The sequence below is a fragment of the Phyllobates terribilis genome, unplaced genomic scaffold, assembly GCF_046119375.1.
Source record: "Phyllobates terribilis strain yellow unplaced genomic scaffold, ASM4611937v1 Scaffold_2__4_contigs__length_985480577, whole genome shotgun sequence".
Classification (NCBI taxonomy): domain Eukaryota; kingdom Metazoa; phylum Chordata; class Amphibia; order Anura; family Dendrobatidae; genus Phyllobates; species Phyllobates terribilis.
The window spans coordinates 547,700,918-547,724,583 of NW_027362762.1; the positions used below are offsets into that span (position 1 = coordinate 547,700,918).

Here is a 23,666-nt window from a genome sequence, read left to right on the forward strand (position 1 = left end):
AGCAGCAGACACATCTCTACAACAACTGTTAAGAGGAGACTTTGTGCAGCAGGCCTTCGTGGTAAAATAGCTGCTAGAAAACCACTGCTAAGGACAGGCAACAAGCAGAAGAGACTTGTTTGGGCTAAAGAACACAAGGAATGGACATTAGACCAGTGGAAATCTGTGCTTTGGTCTGATGAGTCCAAATTTGAGATCTTTGGTTCAAACCACCGTGTCTTTGTGCGATGCAGAAAAGGTGAACGGATGGACTCTACAAGCCTGGCTCCCACCGTGAAGTATGGAGGAGGAGATGTGATGGTGTGGGGGTGCTTTGCTGGTGACACTGTTGGGGATTTATTCAAAATTGAAGGCATACTGAACTAGCATGGCTACCACAGCATCTTGCAGCGGCATGCTATTCCATCCGGTTTGCGCTTAGTTGGACCATCATTTACAGTGCCTACAAGTAGTATTCAACCCCCTGCAGATTTAGCTGGTTGACACATGCGGAATTAACTTGGCATTGTGACATTTGTACTGTAGATCAGCCTGGAAGTGGGAAATGCACTGCAGCAAATATTGTTTTTGTTTTTTGTTTTGTTTTTTTCTTAAAACGTTAAAAGTTAATTCAGAGTGTCATTTATTATTCAACCCCTCAAACCACAAGAATTCTGTTTGGTCCCCCTAAAGTATTAAGAAGTAGTTCAGGCACCAAGAATAATGAGCTTCACATGTGTGGATTAAAGATCTCTTTTGCCAGCCTTTTCTGACTATTTAAGACCCTCCCCAAACTTGTGAACAGCACTCAGACATGGTCAACATGGGAAAGACAAAGGAGCATTCCAAGGCCATCAGAGACAAGATCGTGGAGGGTCACAAGGCTGGCAAGGCGTACAAAACTCTTTCCAAGGAGTTGGGCCTACCTGTCTCCACTGTTGGGAGCATCATCCGTAAGTGGAAGGCTTATGGAACTACTGTTAGCCTTCCACGGCCTGGACAGCCTTTGAAAGTGTCCTCCCGTGCTTAGGCCAGGCTTGTCCGAAGAGTCAAGGCTAACCCAAGAACAACAAGGAAGGAGCTCCGGGAAGATCTCATGGCAGTGGGGACATTGGTTTCAGTCAATACCATAAGTAACGTACTCCACCGCAATGGTCTCCGTTCCAGACGAGCCCGTAAGGTACCTTTACTTTAAAAGCGTCATGTCAAGGCTCGTCTACAGTTTGCTCATGATCACTTGGAGGACTCTGAGACAGACTGGTTCAAGGTTCTATGGTCTGATGAGACCAAGATCGAGATCTTTGGTGCCAACCACACACGTGACGTTTGGAGACTGGATGGCACTGCATACGACCCCAAGAATACCATCCCTACAGTCAAGCATGGTGGTGGCAGCATCATGCTGTGGGGCTGTTTCTCAGCCAAGGGGCCTGGCCATCTGGTCCGCATCCATGGAATGATGGATAGCACGGCCTACCTGGAGATTTTGGGCAAGAACCTCCGCTCCTCCATCAAGGATCTTAAGATGGGTCGTAATTTCATCTTCCAACAAGACAACGACCCAAAGCACACAGCCAAGAAAACCAAGGCCTGGTTCAAGAGGGAAAAAGTCAAGGTGTTGGAGTGGCCTAGTCAGTCTCCTGACCTTAACCCAATTGAAAACTTGTGGAAGGAGCTCAAGAATAAAGTCCACATGAGACACCCAAAGAACCTAGATAACTTGGAGATGATCTGCATGGAGGAGTGGGCCAAGATAACTCCACAGACCTGTGCCGGCCTGATCAGGTCTTATAAAAGACGATTATTAGCTGTAATTGCAAACAAGGGTTATTCCACAAAATATTAAACATAGGGGTTGAATAATAATTGACCCATACTTTTATGTTTAAAATTTAATAAAATTCAACTGAGCAACATAACTTTTTGGTTTGTAAGATTTATGCTTCTGTTCATAAATCCTACTCTCGTTTGCAGTTTGAAGGCTCTAACTTATTTGCATCTTATCAAACCAGCTAAATCTGCAGGGGGTTGAATACTACTTGTAGGCACTGTATTTTTCAACAGGACAATGACCCCAAACATACCTCCAGGCTGTGTAAGGGCTATTGGACCAAGAAGGAGAGTGATGGGGTGCTACGCCAGATGACCTGGCCTCCACATCACCAGACCTGAACCCAATCGAGATAGTTTGGGGTGAGCTGGACCGCAGAGTGAAGGCAAAAGGGCCAACAAGTGCTAAGCATCTCTGGAAACTCCTTCAAGATTGTTGGAAGACCATTTCCGGTGACTACCTCTTGAAGCTCATCAAGAGAATGCTAAGAGTGTGCAAAGCAGTCATCAAAGTAAAATGTGGCTACTTTGAAGAACCTAGCATATAAGACATATTTTCAATTGTTTCACACTTTTTTGTTAAGTATATAATTCCACGTGTGTTAATTCATAGTTTTGATGCCTTCAGTGTGAATGTACAATTTTCATAGTCAAGAAAATACAGAAAAATCTTTAAATGAGAAGGTGTGTCTAAACTTTTGGTCTGTACTGTACATACAAACATAGTCCTGGGGATCTCATTTCGGGGTAAAAACTGTATTTGATTGTAAATTAAGTTGAACGGTTTCAGTGGAGAAGCAAAAAAACTTGAATTTACAATTTTTGAAGCATATGTTCTATCATACAGGAAAAAAAAAATTTCTCACATTACATAGTATTTGATTGCCATGATTTAAAAACAATCTATGGAAATGATAACTTCGGCAAGGTTATCACATGGCACAAGATACCATACCACATCCTGCCAAAAAGTTTAATGTACAATCAACTGTCACCAAATTGGTTTAAGAATGTACCAGCCCTATAAATGGTATAACAGATAAGTATATGTACTATACATATAAAGGATCTTTATCAAAATCTGCATGTCAAAGGCAACTGTCAGAACATTAAATTGACGGTCCACATGCCGCTCTCTTTATTCATAGCTAACGTGGTCCATTTGTAGCAACAATAAAAAAAAAATCGACACTGGTGCTTATAAACCAAGTAAGCCAAGCACCTTTACTTTACTAGAGTGTATGTATATAACATGAGAGGGGGAGGCAAAAGCTTTCCTTATATCCTAACTCAAGCGCACTGGTCCCCATGCAGCTTTAAATTGGTCAAATAACAAGAGAGCTTCTCATCTCAGGACAGAGCCCTACTGAGGGTCCCTTCCAAGCACACCTCCCTCTTTTTGAAGCACACAAGGTTGCTCTGTTCTCAAGAGCTCACAATCACAACTGGATTGGATATATTCAGTATAGTTTATAAATCATAGTAAGAAAACAAATGACTAGAATTTCATTTACAAGATTTACAGCAGAAACAAAAGCCAAAATAGCTGCCTGTGCATGGTGCATTAAGGAGCTGTCTGAGCAAAAATATATACAATTCCATCAAGATTCATTATAATATGTACATATATCAGGACTCGATGTAGCTATTCTTCACTTTTCATTGAGATAATGACTATGTAACAGCAATATACTTTTTAATCAATTCAGTTATATAAAAACAACAAAACATAATTCAACAGAAAGTGTCTGAGAACACAAATATGTAAGAAAAACTGTTGTATGCACCAAAACTTACAGTAAAACTCTAAATGAACAACACTAGAAAAGTAGACTGTTAGAACCGGGGGAAAAAGAAGGATACGTGAAAACAAAGAGCAATCATAAACAAAAGGCACAATGAAGAAGGCGAAGTATAAGAAATGACAGACAGAACCTTGTGGTGCTGTCACAACACTCGCGACTAAGTAACCAATATATAGTAGTGTCACTGGACCACAACAAACTCTGGCTTCCCCGGTAGCCCAGTCCCCCATATTCTGCAGCAGATGGGGGATCCTCGGCCGCCTCCCCTCTACAATCTTAACTCACACAGCGCCTTTAAAGACGCCGTCTGCTGGGATCCTGCTGGGTTAACCCTTCTTAAAGCGACAAATGACATTTCTAACCTAAATATCTTGGTAAAGAAATAAGAAGTAGCATGTCTCACCTGCTCCCTGTCTGTGTCTGCTCTGCCTGCAGTCAATCTTCAGTGTCAGGAGGAAGCATGAAAGAAAATAACACGTTTATTTCAAAGCTCCTTATTTGGGCCGTGATGTCAGGGGGGAAATTGCTAATCTGAGGTCCGCCCACAGCTCCCCCTCCATCTCTGCCACCTCTTCCTCTCATCATTTCTATGGCTCCAGCATCTTTTTTATATAGATTTTTTTTTACTCACTTTGTACAATTTCCTGCTCTACAAGGCTGATGCTCACTGGGTAGAGAACATAGTCAAGGTTATGCGTGAAATCGACTAGAAAGGGTGCATGGGGTGTCACACTGGAGAGAAAGAGCGCACAGGAGGGAGGGGGGAAGAAAGACAAAGGTTGTGGGGAGATGAAATGTCACTCCTGGGTCATCAGCACCTCCACTCTCATCCCAGCAATACTGTTTATGACTCCAAGGTGACCAGGTAAGCCGGAGCACAGATTAGCATTAGATGACGCTTCGTTATCATCTCTCACCTAAAATGCTTTCACTTCTAAATGATACAGGAGAATGTCAGCAGTGACATCACTAAAGGCTGGAGAAGGTTTTACAGAAAGGAGGAAGAAATTCTACCAAAGACTAGATTTAACCAGTTCAGGACAGGGCCATGGTACTCCATTCCAGACCAGGCACATTTTCAGCTTTTATAGTACATGTGCTCTTAAAATTTTCCTCATTCGAATATTGTAATCATTTTTGCCTCTTTTTCGCAATACATGGGGCTTAACCTCTTCCTTCTAGGGATTTTCCGTTTTTGCTTTTTCGTTTTTTGCTCCCCTTCTTCCTAGAGCCATAACTTTTTCTATTTTACTGTCTATATGGCCATGTAAGGGCTTGTTTTTACCAGGATGAGTTGTACTTTTGAACTACATAATTGATTTTACCATATAGTGTACTGGAAAACGGTAAAAAAATTTCAAGTGCAAATTGCAAAATTGTTTTCTGTATTTTTTACCATGTTCACTAAATGCTAAAACTGATCTGCCATTATGATTCTCCAGTTCAGTACGAGTTCGTAGACCCCAAACATGTAAAGGTTCTTTTTTTATTTAAGTGGTTAAAACAAATCCAAAGTTTTTTAAAAAAAAAGATTGCGCCATTTTAAGAGACCCGTAGCGTCTCCATTTTTGGGGATCTGGGAGAGGGCTTATTTTTTGCACGCTGTGCTGACGTTTTAATTGATACAATTTTGACCTAGATACAAATGTTTTGATCGCCCGTTATTGCATTTTATTGCAATGTTGCGGCGACCAAAAAAACGTAGTTTTTCATTTTTATTTTTTTTCTCCTTACGCAGTTCACCGATCGGATTATTTTTATATATTTATAGATCGGATAATTCTGAACGCAATGATACCAAATATGTGTATTTTCTATTTTATTATTTTGAATGGGGAGAAAGGGGGGTGATTTGAACTTTTATATTTTTTTTATTTGTTTAATGTTTTTTAAACGTTTTTTTACTGGCTTCAATAGTCTCCTTAGGAGACTTGGAGCTGCGATCTTCTAATCGCTTATGTTTCAGCCCTGCTATGTGTAGCAGAAGTTATCATTTGCTATGAACGCCGGCCACAGGGCGGCGCTCATAGCAGATCTGTAATGACAAGCACGGGGGTCTGCTGCTGACCTCTGGCTGTTATGTCAATCCATCGGCGCTCCGCGATCATGTGACAGGGGCGCCGATGGGCGTGGTTTGTGACACGCTTCCGGCACGTGCATGTTAAATGCCGCTGTCAGAGATTGACAGCAGTATTTAACATATTAACCGGATTGCTAATCTCCCCTTCCGGACACTTTCCCGGTGGGCCGTGGTGTGGCACTGCTTGGGGTGCCACCAGCCCATTTTTACGCCTGCGGGCCCCTTTAATTTTCCGGGTGCCTGCTCCTACTCTGGTGGTTCGGCATCACCAGGAGCAAGGCGTGGGCACGCAGTGTTCATCATTTGAATGCTGCAGCGCACATAGGTAGCTGAAGCCAGGAATGCGCTGACACACAGCGGTGTCAGCGCGTTCCTGGCTCCAGCCACCTATGTGCACAACAGCTTGAACGCTGCATGCATACACCCTGCCCCCTGTTCTATGAGCAAAGAGCGCGCTCTCTGCTCTCCCGTGGCCCTAGCAACACAGCAGCAGCCCCGCCAGAGCAGCAGGGAGCAAGGTGAATATATATATTTTTTTTATCAAACAGTACTATGTGGGGCCATCACACTATACTATGTGGGGCCATCACACTATACTATGTGGGGCCATCACACTGTACTATGTGGGGCCATCACGCTATACTATGTGGGGCCATCATACTATACTATGTGGGGCCATCACACTATACTATGTGGGGCCATCATACTGTACTATGTGGGGCCATCACGCTATACTATGTGGGGCAATCACGCTATACTATGTGGGGCCATCATACTATACTATGTGGGGCCATCACACTGTACTATGTGGGGCCATCATACTATACTATGTGGGGCCATCACACTGTACTATGTGGGGCCATCATACTATACTATGTGGGGCCATCACACTGTACTATGTGGGGCCATCATACTGTACTATGTGGGGCCATCACGCTATACTATGTGGGGCCATCAAACTGTACTATGTGGGGCCATCACGCTGTACTATGTGGGGCCATCACACTATACTATGTGGGGCCATCACACTGTACTATGTGGGGCCATCATACTGTACTATGTGGGGCCATCACGCTATACTATGTGGGGCCATCACACTATACTATGTGGGGCCATCACACTATACTATGTGAGGCCATCATACAATACTATGTGGGGCCATCATACTATACTATGTGGGGCAATCATACTATACTATGTGGAGCAATCATACTGTACTATGTGGAGCAATCATACTGTACTATGTGGAGCAATCATACTGTACTATGTGGAGCAATCATACAGTACTATGTGGAGCAATCATACTGTACTATGTGGGGCCATCATACTGTACTATGTGGGGCCATCATACTGTACTATGTGGAGCAATCATACTGTACTATGTGGAGCAATCATACTGTACTATGTGGAGCAATCATACTGTACTATGTGGAGCAATCATACTGTACTATGTGGATCAATCATACTGTACTATGTGGGGCCATCATACTATACTATGTGGGGCTATCATACTGTACTATGTGGAGCAATCATACTGTACTATGTGGAGCAATCATACAGTACTATGTGGAGCAATCATACTGTACTATGTGGGGCCATCATACTGTACTATGTGGGGCCATCATACTATACTATGTGGAGCAATCATACTGTACTATGTGGAGCAATCATACTGTACTATGTGGAGCAATCATACAGTACTATGTGGAGCAATCATACTGTACTATGTGGGGCCATCATACTGTACTATGTGGGGCCATCATACTGTACTATGTGGAGCAATCATACTGTACTATGTGGAGCAATCATACTGTACTATGTGGAGCAATCATACTGTACTATGTGGATCAATCATACTGTACTATGTGGATCAATCATACTGTACTATGTGGGGCCATCATACTATACTATGTGGGGCTATCATACTGTACTATGTGGAGCAATCATACAGTACTATGTGGAGCAATCATACTGTACTATGTGGATCAATCATACTGTACTATGTGGATCAATCATACTGTACTATGTGGGGCCATCATACTATACTATGTGGGGCCATCATACTATACTATGTGGAGCAATCATACTGTACTATGTGGAGCAATCATACAGTACTATGTGGGGCCATCATACTATACTATGTGGAGCAATCATACTGTACTATGTGGAGCAATCATACTGTACTATTTGGGGCAATCATACTGTACTATGTGGAGCAATCATACAGTACTATGTGGAGCAATCATACTGTACTATGTGGGGCCATCATACAGTACTATGTGGGGCCATCATACTGTACTATGTGGAGCAATCATACTGTACTATGTGGAGCAATCATACTGTACTATGTGGAGCAATCATACTGTACTATGTGGATCAATCATACTGTACTATGTGGATCAATCATACTGTACTATGTGGATCAATCATACTGTACTATGTGGGGCCATCATACTATACTATGTGGGGCTATCATACTGTACTATGTGGAGCAATCATACAGTACTATGTGGAGCAATCATACTGTACTATGTGGATCAATCATACTGTACTATGTGGATCAATCATACTGTACTATGTGGGGCCATCATACTATACTATGTGGGGCCATCATACTATACTATGTGGAGCAATCATACTGTACTATGTGGAGCAATCATACTGTACTATGTGGAGCAATCATACTGTACTATGTGGAGCAATCATACTGTACTATGTGGAGCAATCATACTGTACTATGTGGGGCAATCATACTGTACTATGTGGAGCAATCATACTGTACTATGTGGGGCAATCATACTGTACTATGTGGAGCAATCATACTGTACTATGTGGAGCAATCATACTGTACTATGTGGAGCAATCATACTGTACTATGTGGATCAATCATACTGTACTATGTGGGGCCATCATACTATACTATGTGGGGCTATCATACTGTACTATGTGGAGCAATCATACAGTACTATGTGGGGCCATCATACTATACTATGTGGGGCAATCATACTGTACTATGTGGGGCCATCATACTATACTATGTGGGGCTATCATACTGTACTATGTGGGGCCATCATACTGTACTATGTGGGGCCATCATACTATACTATGTGGGGCCATCATACTGTACTATGTGGAGCAATCATACTGAACTATGTGGGGCCATCATACTATACTATGTGGGGCAATCATACTGTACTATGTGGGGCCATCATACTGTACTATGTGGAGCAATCATACAGTACTATGTGGGGCAATCATACTGTACTATGTGGGGCAATCATACTGTACTATGTGGGGCCATCATACTATACTATGTGGGGCAATCATACTGTACTATGTGGAGCCATCATACTATACTATGTGGGGCAATCATACTGTACTATGTGGGGCCATCATACTATACTATGTGGGGCAATCATACTGTACTATGTGGGGCAATCATACTGTACTATGTGGGGCCATCATACTATATTATGTGGGGCAATCATACTGTACTATGTGGGGCCATCATACTATACTATGTGGGGCAATCATACTGTACTATGTGGGGCCATCATACTATACTATGTGGGGCAATCATACTGTACTATGTGGGGCCATCATACTATACTATGTGGGGCAATCATACTGTACTATGTGGGGCCATCATACTATACTATGTGGGGCCATCATACTATACTATGTGGGGCCATCATACTGTACTATGTGGAGCAATCATACAGTACTATGTGGGGCCATCATACTGTACTATGTGGAGCAATCATACAGTACTATGTGGGGCCATCATACTGTACTATGTGGGGCCATCATACTGTACTATGTGGGGCCATCATACTATACTATGTGGGGCAATCATACTGTACTATGTGGAGCAATCATACTGTACTATGTGGGGCCATCATACAGTACTATGTGGGGCCATCATACTATACTATGTGGGGCCATCATACAGTACTATGTGGGGCCATCATACTGTACTATGTGGAGCAATCATACTGTACTATGTGGGGCCATCATACTATACTATGTGGGGCAATCATACTGTACTATGTGGAGCAATCATACTGTACTATGTGGGGCCATCATACAGTACTATGTGGGGCCATCATACTATACTATGTGGGGCAATCATACTGTACTATGTGGGGCAATCATACTGTACTATGTGGAGCAATCATACTGTACTATGTGGGGCAATCATACTGTACTATGTGGAGCAATCATACTGTACTATGTGGATCAATCATACTGTACTATGTGGGGCCATCATACTATACTATGTGGGGCTATCATACTGTACTATGTGGAGCAATCATACAGTACTATGTGGGGCCATCATACTATACTATGTGGGGCAATCATACTGTACTATGTGGGGCCATCATACTATACTATGTGGGGCTATCATACTGTACTATGTGGGGCCATCATACTGTACTATGTGGGGCCATCATACTATACTATGTGGGGCCATCATACTGTACTATGTGGAGCAATCATACTGAACTATGTGGGGCCATCATACTATACTATGTGGGGCAATCATACTGTACTATGTGGGGCCATCATACTGTACTATGTGGAGCAATCATACAGTACTATGTGGGGCAATCATACTGTACTATGTGGGGCAATCATACTGTACTATGTGGGGCCATCATACTATACTATGTGGGGCAATCATACTGTACTATGTGGAGCCATCATACTATACTATGTGGGGCCATCATACTATACTATGTGGGGCAATCATACTGTACTATGTGGGGCCATCATACTATACTATGTGGGGCAATCATACTGTACTATGTGGGGCCATCATACTATACTATGTGGGGCCATCATACTATACTATGTGGGGCCATCATACAGTACTATGTGGGGCCATCATACTGTACTATGTGGAGCAATCATACAGTACTATGTGGGGCCATCATACTGTACTATGTGGAGCAATCATACAGTACTATGTGGGGCCATCATACTGTACTATGTGGGGCCATCATACTGTACTATGTGGGGCCATCATACTATACTATGTGGGGCAATCATACTGTACTATGTGGAGCAATCATACTGTACTATGTGGGGCCATCATACAGTACTATGTGGGGCCATCATACTATACTATGTGGGGCCATCATACAGTACTATGTGGGGCCATCATACTGTACTATGTGGAGCAATCATACTGTACTATGTGGGGCCATCATACTATACTATGTGGGGCAATCATACTGTACTATGTGGAGCAATCATACTGTACTATGTGGGGCCATCATACAGTACTATGTGGGGCCATCATACTATACTATGTGGGGCAATCATACTGTACTATGTGGAGCAATCATACTGTACTATGTGGGGCCATCATACAGTACTATGTGGGGCCATCATACTATACTATGTGGGGCCATCATACAGTACTATGTGGGGCCATCATACTGTACTATGTGGAGCAATCATACTGTACTATGTGGGGCAATCATACAGTACTATGTGGGACCATCATACTGTACTATGTGGAGCAATCATACAGTACTATGTGGGGCCATCATACTGTACTATGTGGGGCCATCATACTGTACTATGTGGGGCAATCATACTGTACTATGTGGGGCAATCATACTGTACTATGTGGGGCAATCATACTGTACTATGTGGAGCAATCATACTGTACTATGTGGATCAATCATACTGTACTATGTGGGGCCATCATACTATACTATGTGGGGCTATCATACTGTACTATGTGGAGCAATCATACAGTACTATGTGGAGCAATCATACTGTACTATGTGGATCAATCATACTGTACTATGTGGGGCCATCATACTATACTATGTGGGGCCATCATACTATACTATGTGGAGCAATCATACTGTACTATGTGGAGCAATCATACTGTACTATGTGGAGCAATCATACTGTACTATGTGGAGCAATCATACTGTACTATGTGGAGCAATCATACTGTACTATGTGGGGCAATCATACTGTACTATGTGGAGCAATCATACTGTACTATGTGGGGCAATCATACTGTACTATGTGGAGCAATCATACTGTACTATGTGGAGCAATCATACTGTACTATGTGGAGCAATCATACTGTACTATGTGGATCAATCATACTGTACTATGTGGGGCCATCATACTATACTATGTGGGGCTATCATACTGTACTATGTGGAGCAATCATACAGTACTATGTGGGGCCATCATACTATACTATGTGGGGCAATCATACTGTACTATGTGGGGCCATCATACTATACTATGTGGGGCTATCATACTGTACTATGTGGGGCCATCATACTGTACTATGTGGGGCCATCATACTATACTATGTGGGGCAATCATACTGTACTATGTGGAGCAATCATACTGAACTATGTGGGGCCATCATACTATACTATGTGGGGCAATCATACTGTACTATGTGGGGCCATCATACTGTACTATGTGGAGCAATCATACAGTACTATGTGGGGCAATCATACTGTACTATGTGGGGCAATCATACTGTACTATGTGGGGCCATCATACTATACTATGTGGGGCAATCATACTGTACTATGTGGAGCCATCATACTATACTATGTGGGGCAATCATACTGTACTATGTGGGGCCATCATACTATACTATGTGGGGCAATCATACTGTACTATGTGGGGCAATCATACTGTACTATGTGGGGCCATCATACTATATTATGTGGGGCAATCATACTGTACTATGTGGGGCCATCATACTATACTATGTGGGGCAATCATACTGTACTATGTGGGGCCATCATACTATACTATGTGGGGCAATCATACTGTACTATGTGGGGCCATCATACTATACTATGTGGGGCAATCATACTGTACTATGTGGGGCCATCATACTATACTATGTGGGGCCATCATACTATACTATGTGGGGCCATCATACAGTACTATGTGGGGCCATCATACTGTACTATGTGGAGCAATCATACAGTACTATGTGGGGCCATCATACTGTACTATGTGGAGCAATCATACAGTACTATGTGGGGCCATCATACTGTACTATGTGGGGCAATCATACTGTACTATGTGGGGCCATCATACTATACTATGTGGGGCCATCATACAGTACTATGTGGGGCCATCATACTATACTATGTGGGGCAATCATACTGTACTATGTGGAGCAATCATACTGTACTATGTGGGGCCATCATACAGTACTATGTGGGGCCATCATACTATACTATGTGGGGCCATCATACAGTACTATGTGGGGCCATCATACTGTACTATGTGGAGCAATCATACTGTACTATGTGGGGCCATCATACTATACTATGTGGGGCAATCATACTGTACTATGTGGAGCAATCATACTGTACTATGTGGGGCCATCATACAGTACTATGTGGGGCCATCATACTATACTATGTGGGGCAATCATACTGTACTATGTGGAGCAATCATACTGTACTATGTGGGGCCATCATACAGTACTATGTGGGGCCATCATACTATACTATGTGGGGCCATCATACAGTACTATGTGGGGCCATCATACTGTACTATGTGGAGCAATCATACTGTACTATGTGGGGCAATCATACAGTACTATGTGGGACCATCATACTGTACTATGTGGAGCAATCATACAGTACTATGTGGGGCCATCATACTGTACTATGTGGGGCCATCATACTGTACTATGTGGGGCAATCATACTGTACTATGTGGGGCAATCATACTGTACTATGTGGGGCAATCATACTGTACTATGTGGGGCAATCATACTGTACTATGTGGAGCAATCATACTGAACTATGTGGGGCCATCATACAGTATTATGTGGGGCAATCATACTATACTATGTGGGGCAATCATACTGTACTATGTGGAGCAATCATACTGTACTATGTGGGGCCATCATACTGTACTATGTGGGGCCATCATACTATACTATGTGGGGCAATCATACTGTACTATATGGGGCAATCATACTATACTATGTGGGGCCATCACACTGTACTATGTGGGGCCATCACGCTATACTATGTGGAGCAATCATACTGTACTATGTGGGGCCATCATATTATACTATGTGGGGCAATCATACTGTACTATGTGGGGCAATCATACTGTACTATGTGGAGCAATCATACTGTACTATGTGGGGCAATCATACTATACTATGTGGGGCAATCATACTGTACTATGTGGAGCAATCATACTGTACTATGTGGGGCAATCATACTGTACTATGTGGAGCAATCATACTATACTATGTGGAGCAATCATACTGTACTATGTGGGGCAATCATACTGTACTATGTGGAGCAATCATACTGTACTATGTGGAGCAATCATACAGTACTATGTGGAGCAATCATACTATACTATGTGGGGCAATCATACTGTACTATGTGGAGCAATCATACTGTACTATGTGGAGCAATCATACTGTACTATGTGAGGCCATCATACTGTACTATGTGGAGCAATCATACTATACTATGTGGAGCAATCATACTGTACTATGTGGGGCCATCACACTGTACTATGTGGAGCAATCATACTGTACTATGTGGGGCCATCATATTATACTATGTGGGGCAATCATACTGTACTATGTGGGGCAATCATACTGTACTATGTGGAGCAATCATACTGTACTATGTGGGGCAATCATACTATACTATGTGGGGCAATCATACTGTACTATGTGGAGCAATCATACTGTACTATGTGGGGCAATCATACTGTACTATGTGAGGCCATCATACTGTACTATGTGGAGCAATCATACTATACTATGTGGAGCAATCATACTGTACTATGTGGAGCAATCATACTGTACTATGTGGAGCAATCATACTGTACTATGTGGGGCAATCATACTGTACTATGTGGAGCAATCATACTATACTATGTGGAGCAATCATACTGTACTATGTGGGGCAATCATACTGTACTATGTGGAGCAATCATACTGTACTATGTGGAGCAATCATACAGTACTATGTGGAGCAATCATACTATACTATGTGGGGCAATCATACTGTACTATGTGGAGCAATCATACTGTACTATGTGGGGCCATCATACAGTACTATGTGGGGCCATCATACAGTACTATGTGGGGCCATCATACTGAACTATGTGGGGCCATCATACTGTACTATGTGGGGCAATCATACTGTATTATGTAGAGCAATCATACTGTACTATGTGGAGAAATCATACTGTACTATGTGGGGCCATCATACTGTACTATGTGGGGCCATCATACTATACTATGTGGAGCAATCATACTGTACTATGTGGAGCAATCATACTGTACTATGTGGAGCAATCATACAGTACTATGTGGGGCAATCATACTATACTATGTGGAGCAATCATACTGTACTATGTGGAGCAATCATACTGTACTATGTGGGGCCATCATACTATACTATGTGGAGCAATCATACTGTACTATGTGGGGCCATCATACTATACTATGTGGAGCAATCATACTGTACTATGTGGAGCAATCATACTGTACTATGTGGAGCAATCATACAGTACTATGTGGGGCAATCATACTATACTATGTGGAGCAATCATACAGTACTATGTGGGGCAATCATACTGTACTATGTGGGGCAATCATACTATACTATGTGGAGCAATCATACAGTACTATGTGGAGCAATCATACTGTACTATGTGGAGCAATCATACTGTACTATGTGGATCAATCATACTGTACTATGTGGGGCCATCATACTATACTATGTGGGGCTATCATACTGTACTATGTGGAGCAATCATACAGTACTATGTGGGGCCATCATACTATACTATGTGGGGCAATCATACTGTACTATGTGGGGCCATCATACTATACTATGTGGGGCTATCATACTGTACTATGTGGGGCCATCATACTGTACTATGTGGGGCCATCATACTATACTATGTGGGGCAATCATACTGTACTATGTGGAGCAATCATACTGAACTATGTGGGGCCATCATACTATACTATGTGGGGCAATCATACTGTACTATGTGGGGCCATCATACTGTACTATGTGGAGCAATCATACAGTACTATGTGGGGCAATCATACTGTACTATGTGGGGCAATCATACTGTACTATGTGGGGCCATCATACTATACTATGTGGGGCAATCATACTGTACTATGTGGAGCCATCATACTATACTATGTGGGGCAATCATACTGTACTATGTGGGGCCATCATACTATACTATGTGGGGCAATCATACTGTACTATGTGGGGCAATCATACTGTACTATGTGGGGCCATCATACTATATTATGTGGGGCAATCATACTGTACTATGTGGGGCCATCATACTATACTATGTGGGGCAATCATACTGTACTATGTGGGGCCATCATACTATACTATGTGGGGCAATCATACTGTACTATGTGGGGCCATCATACTATACTATGTGGGGCAATCATACTGTACTATGTGGGGCCATCATACTATACTATGTGGGGCCATCATACTATACTATGTGGGGCCATCATACAGTACTATGTGGGGCCATCATACTGTACTATGTGGAGCAATCATACAGTACTATGTGGGGCCATCATACTGTACTATGTGGAGCAATCATACAGTACTATGTGGGGCCATCATACTGTACTATGTGGGGCCATCATACTGTACTATGTGGGGCCATCATACTATACTATGTGGGGCAATCATACTGTACTATGTGGAGCAATCATACTGTACTATGTGGGGCCATCATACAGTACTATGTGGGGCCATCATACTATACTATGTGGGGCCATCATACAGTACTATGTGGGGCCATCATACTGTACTATGTGGAGCAATCATACTGTACTATGTGGGGCCATCATACTATACTATGTGGGGCAATCATACTGTACTATGTGGAGCAATCATACTGTACTATGTGGGGCCATCATACAGTACTATGTGGGGCCATCATACTATACTATGTGGGGCAATCATACTGTACTATGTGGAGCAATCATACTGTACTATGTGGGGCCATCATACAGTACTATGTGGGGCCATCATACTATACTATGTGGGGCCATCATACAGTACTATGTGGGGCCATCATACTGTACTATGTGGAGCAATCATACTGTACTATGTGGGGCAATCATACAGTACTATGTGGGACCATCATACTGTACTATGTGGAGCAATCATACAGTACTATGTGGGGCCATCATACTGTACTATGTGGGGCCATCACACTGTACTATGTGGGGCAATCATACTGTACTATGTGGGGCAATCATACTGTACTATGTGGGGCAATCATACTGTACTATGTGGAGCAATCATACTGAACTATGTGGGGCCATCATACAGTATTATGTGGGGCAATCATACTATACTATGTGGGGCAATCATACTGTACTATGTGGAGCAATCATACTGTACTATGTGGGGCCATCATACTGTACTATGTGGGGCCATCATACTATACTATGTGGGGCAATCATACTGTACTATATGGGGCAATCATACTATACTATGTGGGGCCATCACACTGTACTATGTGGGGCCATCACGCTATACTATGTGGAGCAATCATACTGTACTATGTGGGGCCATCACACTGTACTATGTGGAGCAATCATACTGTACTATGTGGGGCCATACTGTACTATGTGGAGCAATCATACTATACTATGTGGAGCAATCATACTGTACTATGTGGAGCAATCATACTGTACTATGTGGAGCAATCATACTGTACTATGTGGGGCAATCATACTGTACTATGTGGAGCAATCATACTATACTATGTGGAGCAATCATACTGTACTATGTGGGGCAATCATACTGTACTATGTGGAGCAATCATACTGTACTATGTGGAGCAATCATACAGTACTATGTGGAGCAATCATACTATACTATGTGGGGCAATCATACTGTACTATGTGGAGCAATCATACTGTACTATGTGGGGCCATCATACAGTACTATGTGGGGCCATCATACAGTACTATGTGGGGCCATCATACTGAACTATGTGGGGCCATCATACTGTACTATGTGGGGCAATCATACTGTACTATGTAGAGCAATCATACTGTACTATGTGGAGCAATCATACTGTACTATGTGGGGCCATCATACTGTACTATGTGGGGCCATCATACTATACTATGTGGAGCAATCATACTGTACTATGTGGAGCAATCATACTGTACTATGTGGAGCAATCATACAGTACTATGTGGGGCAATCATACTATACTATGTGGAGCAATCATACTGTACTATGTGGAGCAATCATACTGTACTATGTGGGGCCATCATACTATACTATGTGGAGCAATCATACTGTACTATGTGGGGCCATCATACTATACTATGTGGAGCAATCATACTGTACTATGTGGAGCAATCATACTGTACTATGTGGAGCAATCATACAGTACTATGTGGGGCAATCATACTATACTATGTGGAGCAATCATACAGTACTATGTGGGGCAATCATACTGTACTATGTGGGGCAATCATACTATACTATGTGGAGCAATCATACAGTACTATGTGGAGCAATCATACTGTACTATGTGGAGCAATCATACAGTACTATGTGGAGCAATCATACTGTACTATGTGGAGCAATCATACTATACTATGTGGAGCAATCATACTATACTATGTGGAGCAATCATACTGTACTATGTGGAGCAATCATACAGTACTATGTGGGGCAATCATACTATACTATGTGGAGCAATCATACTGTACTATGTGGAGCAATCATACTGTACTATGTGGGGCAATCATACTATACTATGTGGGGCAATCATACTGTACTATGTGGAACAATCATACTGTACTATGTGGGGCCATCATACAGTACTATGTGGGGCCATCATACTATACTATGTGGGGCCATCATACAGTACTATGTGGGGCCATCATACTGTACTATGTGGAGCAATCATACTGTACTATGTGGGGCAATCATACAGTACTATGTGGGGCCATCATACTGTACTATGTGGAGCAATCATACAGTACTATGTGGGGCCATCATACTGTACTATGTGGGGCAATCATACTATACTATGTGGGGCAATCATACTGTACTATGTGGGGCCATCATACTATACTATGTGGGGCAATCATACTGTACTATGTGGAACAATCATACTATACTATGTGGAGCAATCATACTGTACTATGTGGAGCAATCATACTGTACTATGTGGAGCAATCATACTATACTATGTGGAGCAATCATACTATACTATGTGGAGCAATCATACTGTACTATGTGGAGCAATCATACAGTACTATGTGGGGCAATCATACTATACTATGTGGAGCAATCATACTGTACTATGTGGAGCAATCATACTGTACTATGTGGGGCAATCATACTGTACTATGTGGGGCAATCATACTGTACTATGTGGAGCAATCATACTGTACTATGTGGGGCCATCATACAGTACTATGTGGGGCCATCATACTATACTATGTGGGGCCATCATACAGTACTATGTGGGGCAATCATACTGTACTATGTGGAGCAATCATACTGTACTATGTGGGGCAATCATACAGTACTATGTGGGGCCATCATACTGTACTATGTGGAGCAATCATACAGTACTATGTGGGGCCATCATACTGTACTATGTGGGGCCATCATACTGTACTATGTGGGGCAATCATACTATACTATGTGGGGCAATCATACTGTACTATGTGGGGCAATCATACTGTACTATGTGGGGCAATCATACTATACTATGTGGAGCAATCATACTGTACTATGTGGAGCAATCATACTATACTATGTGGAGCAATCATACTGTACTATGTGGAGCAATCATACTGTACTATGTGGAGCAATCATACTGTACTATGTGGGGCAATCATACTATACTATGTGGAGCAATCATACTATACTATGTGGGGCAATCATACTGTACTATGTGGAGCAATCATACTATACTATGTGGGGCCATCATACTGTACTATGTGGGGCCATCATACTGTACTATGTGGGGCCATCATACAGTATTATGTGGGGCCATCATACTATACTATGTGGGGCAATCATACTGTACTATGTGGAGCAATTATACTGTACTATGTGGGGCCATCATACTGTACTATGTGGGGCCATCATACTATACTATGTGGGGCAATCATACTGTACTATGTGGGGCCATCATACAGTATTATGTGGGGCCATCATACTATACTATGTGGGGCAATCATACTGTACTATGTGGAGCAATCATACTATACTATGTGGAGCAATCATACTGTACTATGTGGGACAATCATACTGTACTATGTGGAGCAATCATACTGTACTATGTGGAGCAATCATACAGTACTATGTGGAGCAATCATACTATACTATGTGGGGCAATCATACTGTACTATGTGGAGCAATCATACTGTACTATGTGGGGCCATCATACAGTACTATGTGGGGCCATCATACAGTACTATGTGGGGCCATCATACTGAACTATGTGGGGCCATCATACTGTACTATGTGGGGCAATCATACTGTACTATGTAGAGCAATCATACTGTACTATGTGGAGCAATCATACTGTACTATGTGGGGCCATCATACTGTACTATGTGGGGCCATCATACTATACTATGTGGAGCAATCATACTGTACTATGTGGAGCAATCATACTGTACTATGTGGAGCAATCATACAGTACTATGTGGGGCAATCATACTATACTATGTGGAGCAATCATACTGTACTATGTGGAGCAATCATACTGTACTATGTGGGGCCATCATACTATACTATGTGGAGCAATCATACTGTACTATGTGGGGCCATCATACTATACTATGTGGAGCAATCATACTGTACTATGTGGAGCAATCATACTGTACTATGTGGAGCAATCATACAGTACTATGTGGGGCAATCATACTATACTATGTGGAGCAATCATACAGTACTATGTGGGGCAATCATACTGTACTATGTGGGGCAATCATACTATACTATGTGGAGCAATCATACAGTACTATGTGGAGCAATCATACTGTACTATGTGGAGCAATCATACAGTACTATGTGGAGCAATCATACTGTACTATGTGGAGCAATCATACTATACTATGTGGAGCAATCATACTATACTATGTGGAGCAATCATACTGTACTATGTGGAGCAATCATACAGTACTATGTGGGGCAATCATACTATACTATGTGGAGCAATCATACTGTACTATGTGGAGCAATCATACTGTACTATGTGGGGCAATCATACTATACTATGTGGGGCAATCATACTGTACTATGTGGAACAATCATACTGTACTATGTGGGGCCATCATACAGTACTATGTGGGGCCATCATACTATACTATGTGGGGCCATCATACAGTACTATGTGGGGCCATCATACTGTACTATGTGGAGCAATCATACTGTACTATGTGGGGCAATCATACAGTACTATGTGGGGCCATCATACTGTACTATGTGGAGCAATCATACAGTACTATGTGGGGCCATCATACTGTACTATGTGGGGCAATCATACTATACTATGTGGGGCAATCATACTGTACTATGTGGGGCCATCATACTATACTATGTGGGGCAATCATACTGTACTATGTGGAACAATCATACTATACTATGTGGAGCAATCATACTGTACTATGTGGAGCAATCATACTGTACTATGTGGAGCAATCATACTATACTATGTGGAGCAATCATACTATACTATGTGGAGCAATCATACTGTACTATGTGGAGCAATCATACAGTACTATGTGGGGCAATCATACTATACTATGTGGAGCAATCATACTGTACTATGTGGAGCAATCATACTGTACTATGTGGGGCAATCATACTGTACTATGTGGGGCAATCATACTGTACTATGTGGAGCAATCATACTGTACTATGTGGGGCCATCATACAGTACTATGTGGGGCCATCATACTATACTATGTGGGGCCATCATACAGTACTATGTGGGGCAATCATACTGTACTATGTGGAGCAATCATACTGTACTATGTGGGGCAATCATACAGTACTATGTGGGGCCATCATACTGTACTATGTGGAGCAATCATACAGTACTATGTGGGGCCATCATACTGTACTATGTGGGGCCATCATACTGTACTATGTGGGGCAATCATACTATACTATGTGGGGCAATCATACTGTACTATGTGGGGCAATCATACTGTACTATGTGGGGCAATCATACTATACTATGTGGAGCAATCATACTGTACTATGTGGAGCAATCATACTATACTATGTGGAGCAATCATACTGTACTATGTGGAGCAATCATACTGTACTATGTGGAGCAATCATACTGTACTATGTGGGGCAATCATACTATACTATGTGGAGCAATCATACTATACTATGTGGGGCAATCATACTGTACTATGTGGAGCAATCATACTATACTATGTGGGGCCATCATACTGTACTATGTGGGGCCATCATACTGTACTATGTGGGGCCATCATACAGTATTATGTGGGGCCATCATACTATACTATGTGGGGCAATCATACTGTACTATGTGGAGCAATTATACTGTACTATGTGGGGCCATCATACTGTACTATGTGGGGCCATCATACTATACTATGTGGGGCAATCATACTGTACTATGTGGGGCCATCATACAGTATTATGTGGGGCCATCATACTATACTATGTGGGGCCATCATACTGTACTATGTGGGGCCATCATACTGTACTATGTGGGGCCATCATACTATACTATGTGGGGCAATCATACTGTACTATGTGGGGCCATCATACAGTATTATGTGGGGCCATCATACTGTACTATGTGGGGCCATAATACTGTACTATGTGGGGCCATCATACAGTATTATGTGGGGCCATCATACTATACTATGTGGGGCAATCATACTGTACTATGTGGAGCAATCATACTGTACTATGTGGGGCCATCATACTGTACTATGTGGGGCCATCATACTATACTATGTGGGGCAATCATACTGTACTATATGGGGCAATCATACTATACTATGTGGGGCCATCACACTGTACTATGTGGGGCCATCACACTGTACTATGTGGAGCAATCATACTGTACTATGTGGGGCCATCATACTATACTATGTGGGGCAATCATACTGTACTATGTGGGGCAATCATACTGTACTATGTGGAGCAATCATACTGTACTATGTGGGGCAATCATACTATACTATGTGGGGCAATCATACTGTACTATGTGGAGCAATCATACTGTACTATGTGGAGCAATCATACTGTACTATGTGGGGCAATCATACTGTACTATGTGGGGCCATCATACTGTACTATGTGGAGCAATCATACTATACTATGTGGAGCAATCATACTGTAATATGTGGAGCAATCATACTATACTATGTGGAGCAATCATACTGTAATATGTGGAGCAATCATACTGTACTATGTGGAGCAATCATACTGTACTATGTGGGGCAATCATACTGTAGTATGTGGAGCAATCATACTGTACTATGTGGGGCCATCATACAGTACTATGTGGGGCCATCATACTGTACTATGTGGAGCAATCATACTGTACTATGTGGAGCAATCATACTGTACTATGTGGAGCAATCATACTGTACTATGTGGAGCAATCATACTGTACTATGTGGGGCCATCATACAGTACTATGTGGGGCAATCATACTGTACTATGTGGAGCAATCATACTGTACTATGTGGGGCCATCATACAGTACTATGTGGGGCCATCATACAGTACTATGTGGAGCAATCATACTGTACTATGTGGAGCAATCATACTGTACTATGTGGAGCAATCATACTGTACTATGTGGGGCCATCATACAGTACTATGTGGGGCCATCATACTATACTATGTGGAGCAATCATACTGTACTATGTGGAGCAAT

General features: G+C 42.3%; 1 protein-coding gene across 6 annotated transcripts in view; it reads right to left on the minus strand.

Annotated features, from left to right (window-relative positions):
- HIVEP3 (HIVEP zinc finger 3) overlaps positions 1–23,666 on the minus strand; it is a 388,269-nt gene that overhangs the window by 64,483 nt on the left and 300,120 nt on the right. For 2 of the 6 annotated variants that reach the window (XM_073666397.1, XM_073666395.1), the window contains exon 3: positions 4,018–4,054. The exons of the other annotated variants lie outside the window; for them this stretch is intronic. The gene's annotated coding sequence lies outside the window, so the exon portion shown is untranslated. The remainder of the gene's footprint in view (positions 1–4,017; positions 4,055–23,666) is intronic. 6 annotated transcript variants of the gene reach the window in all.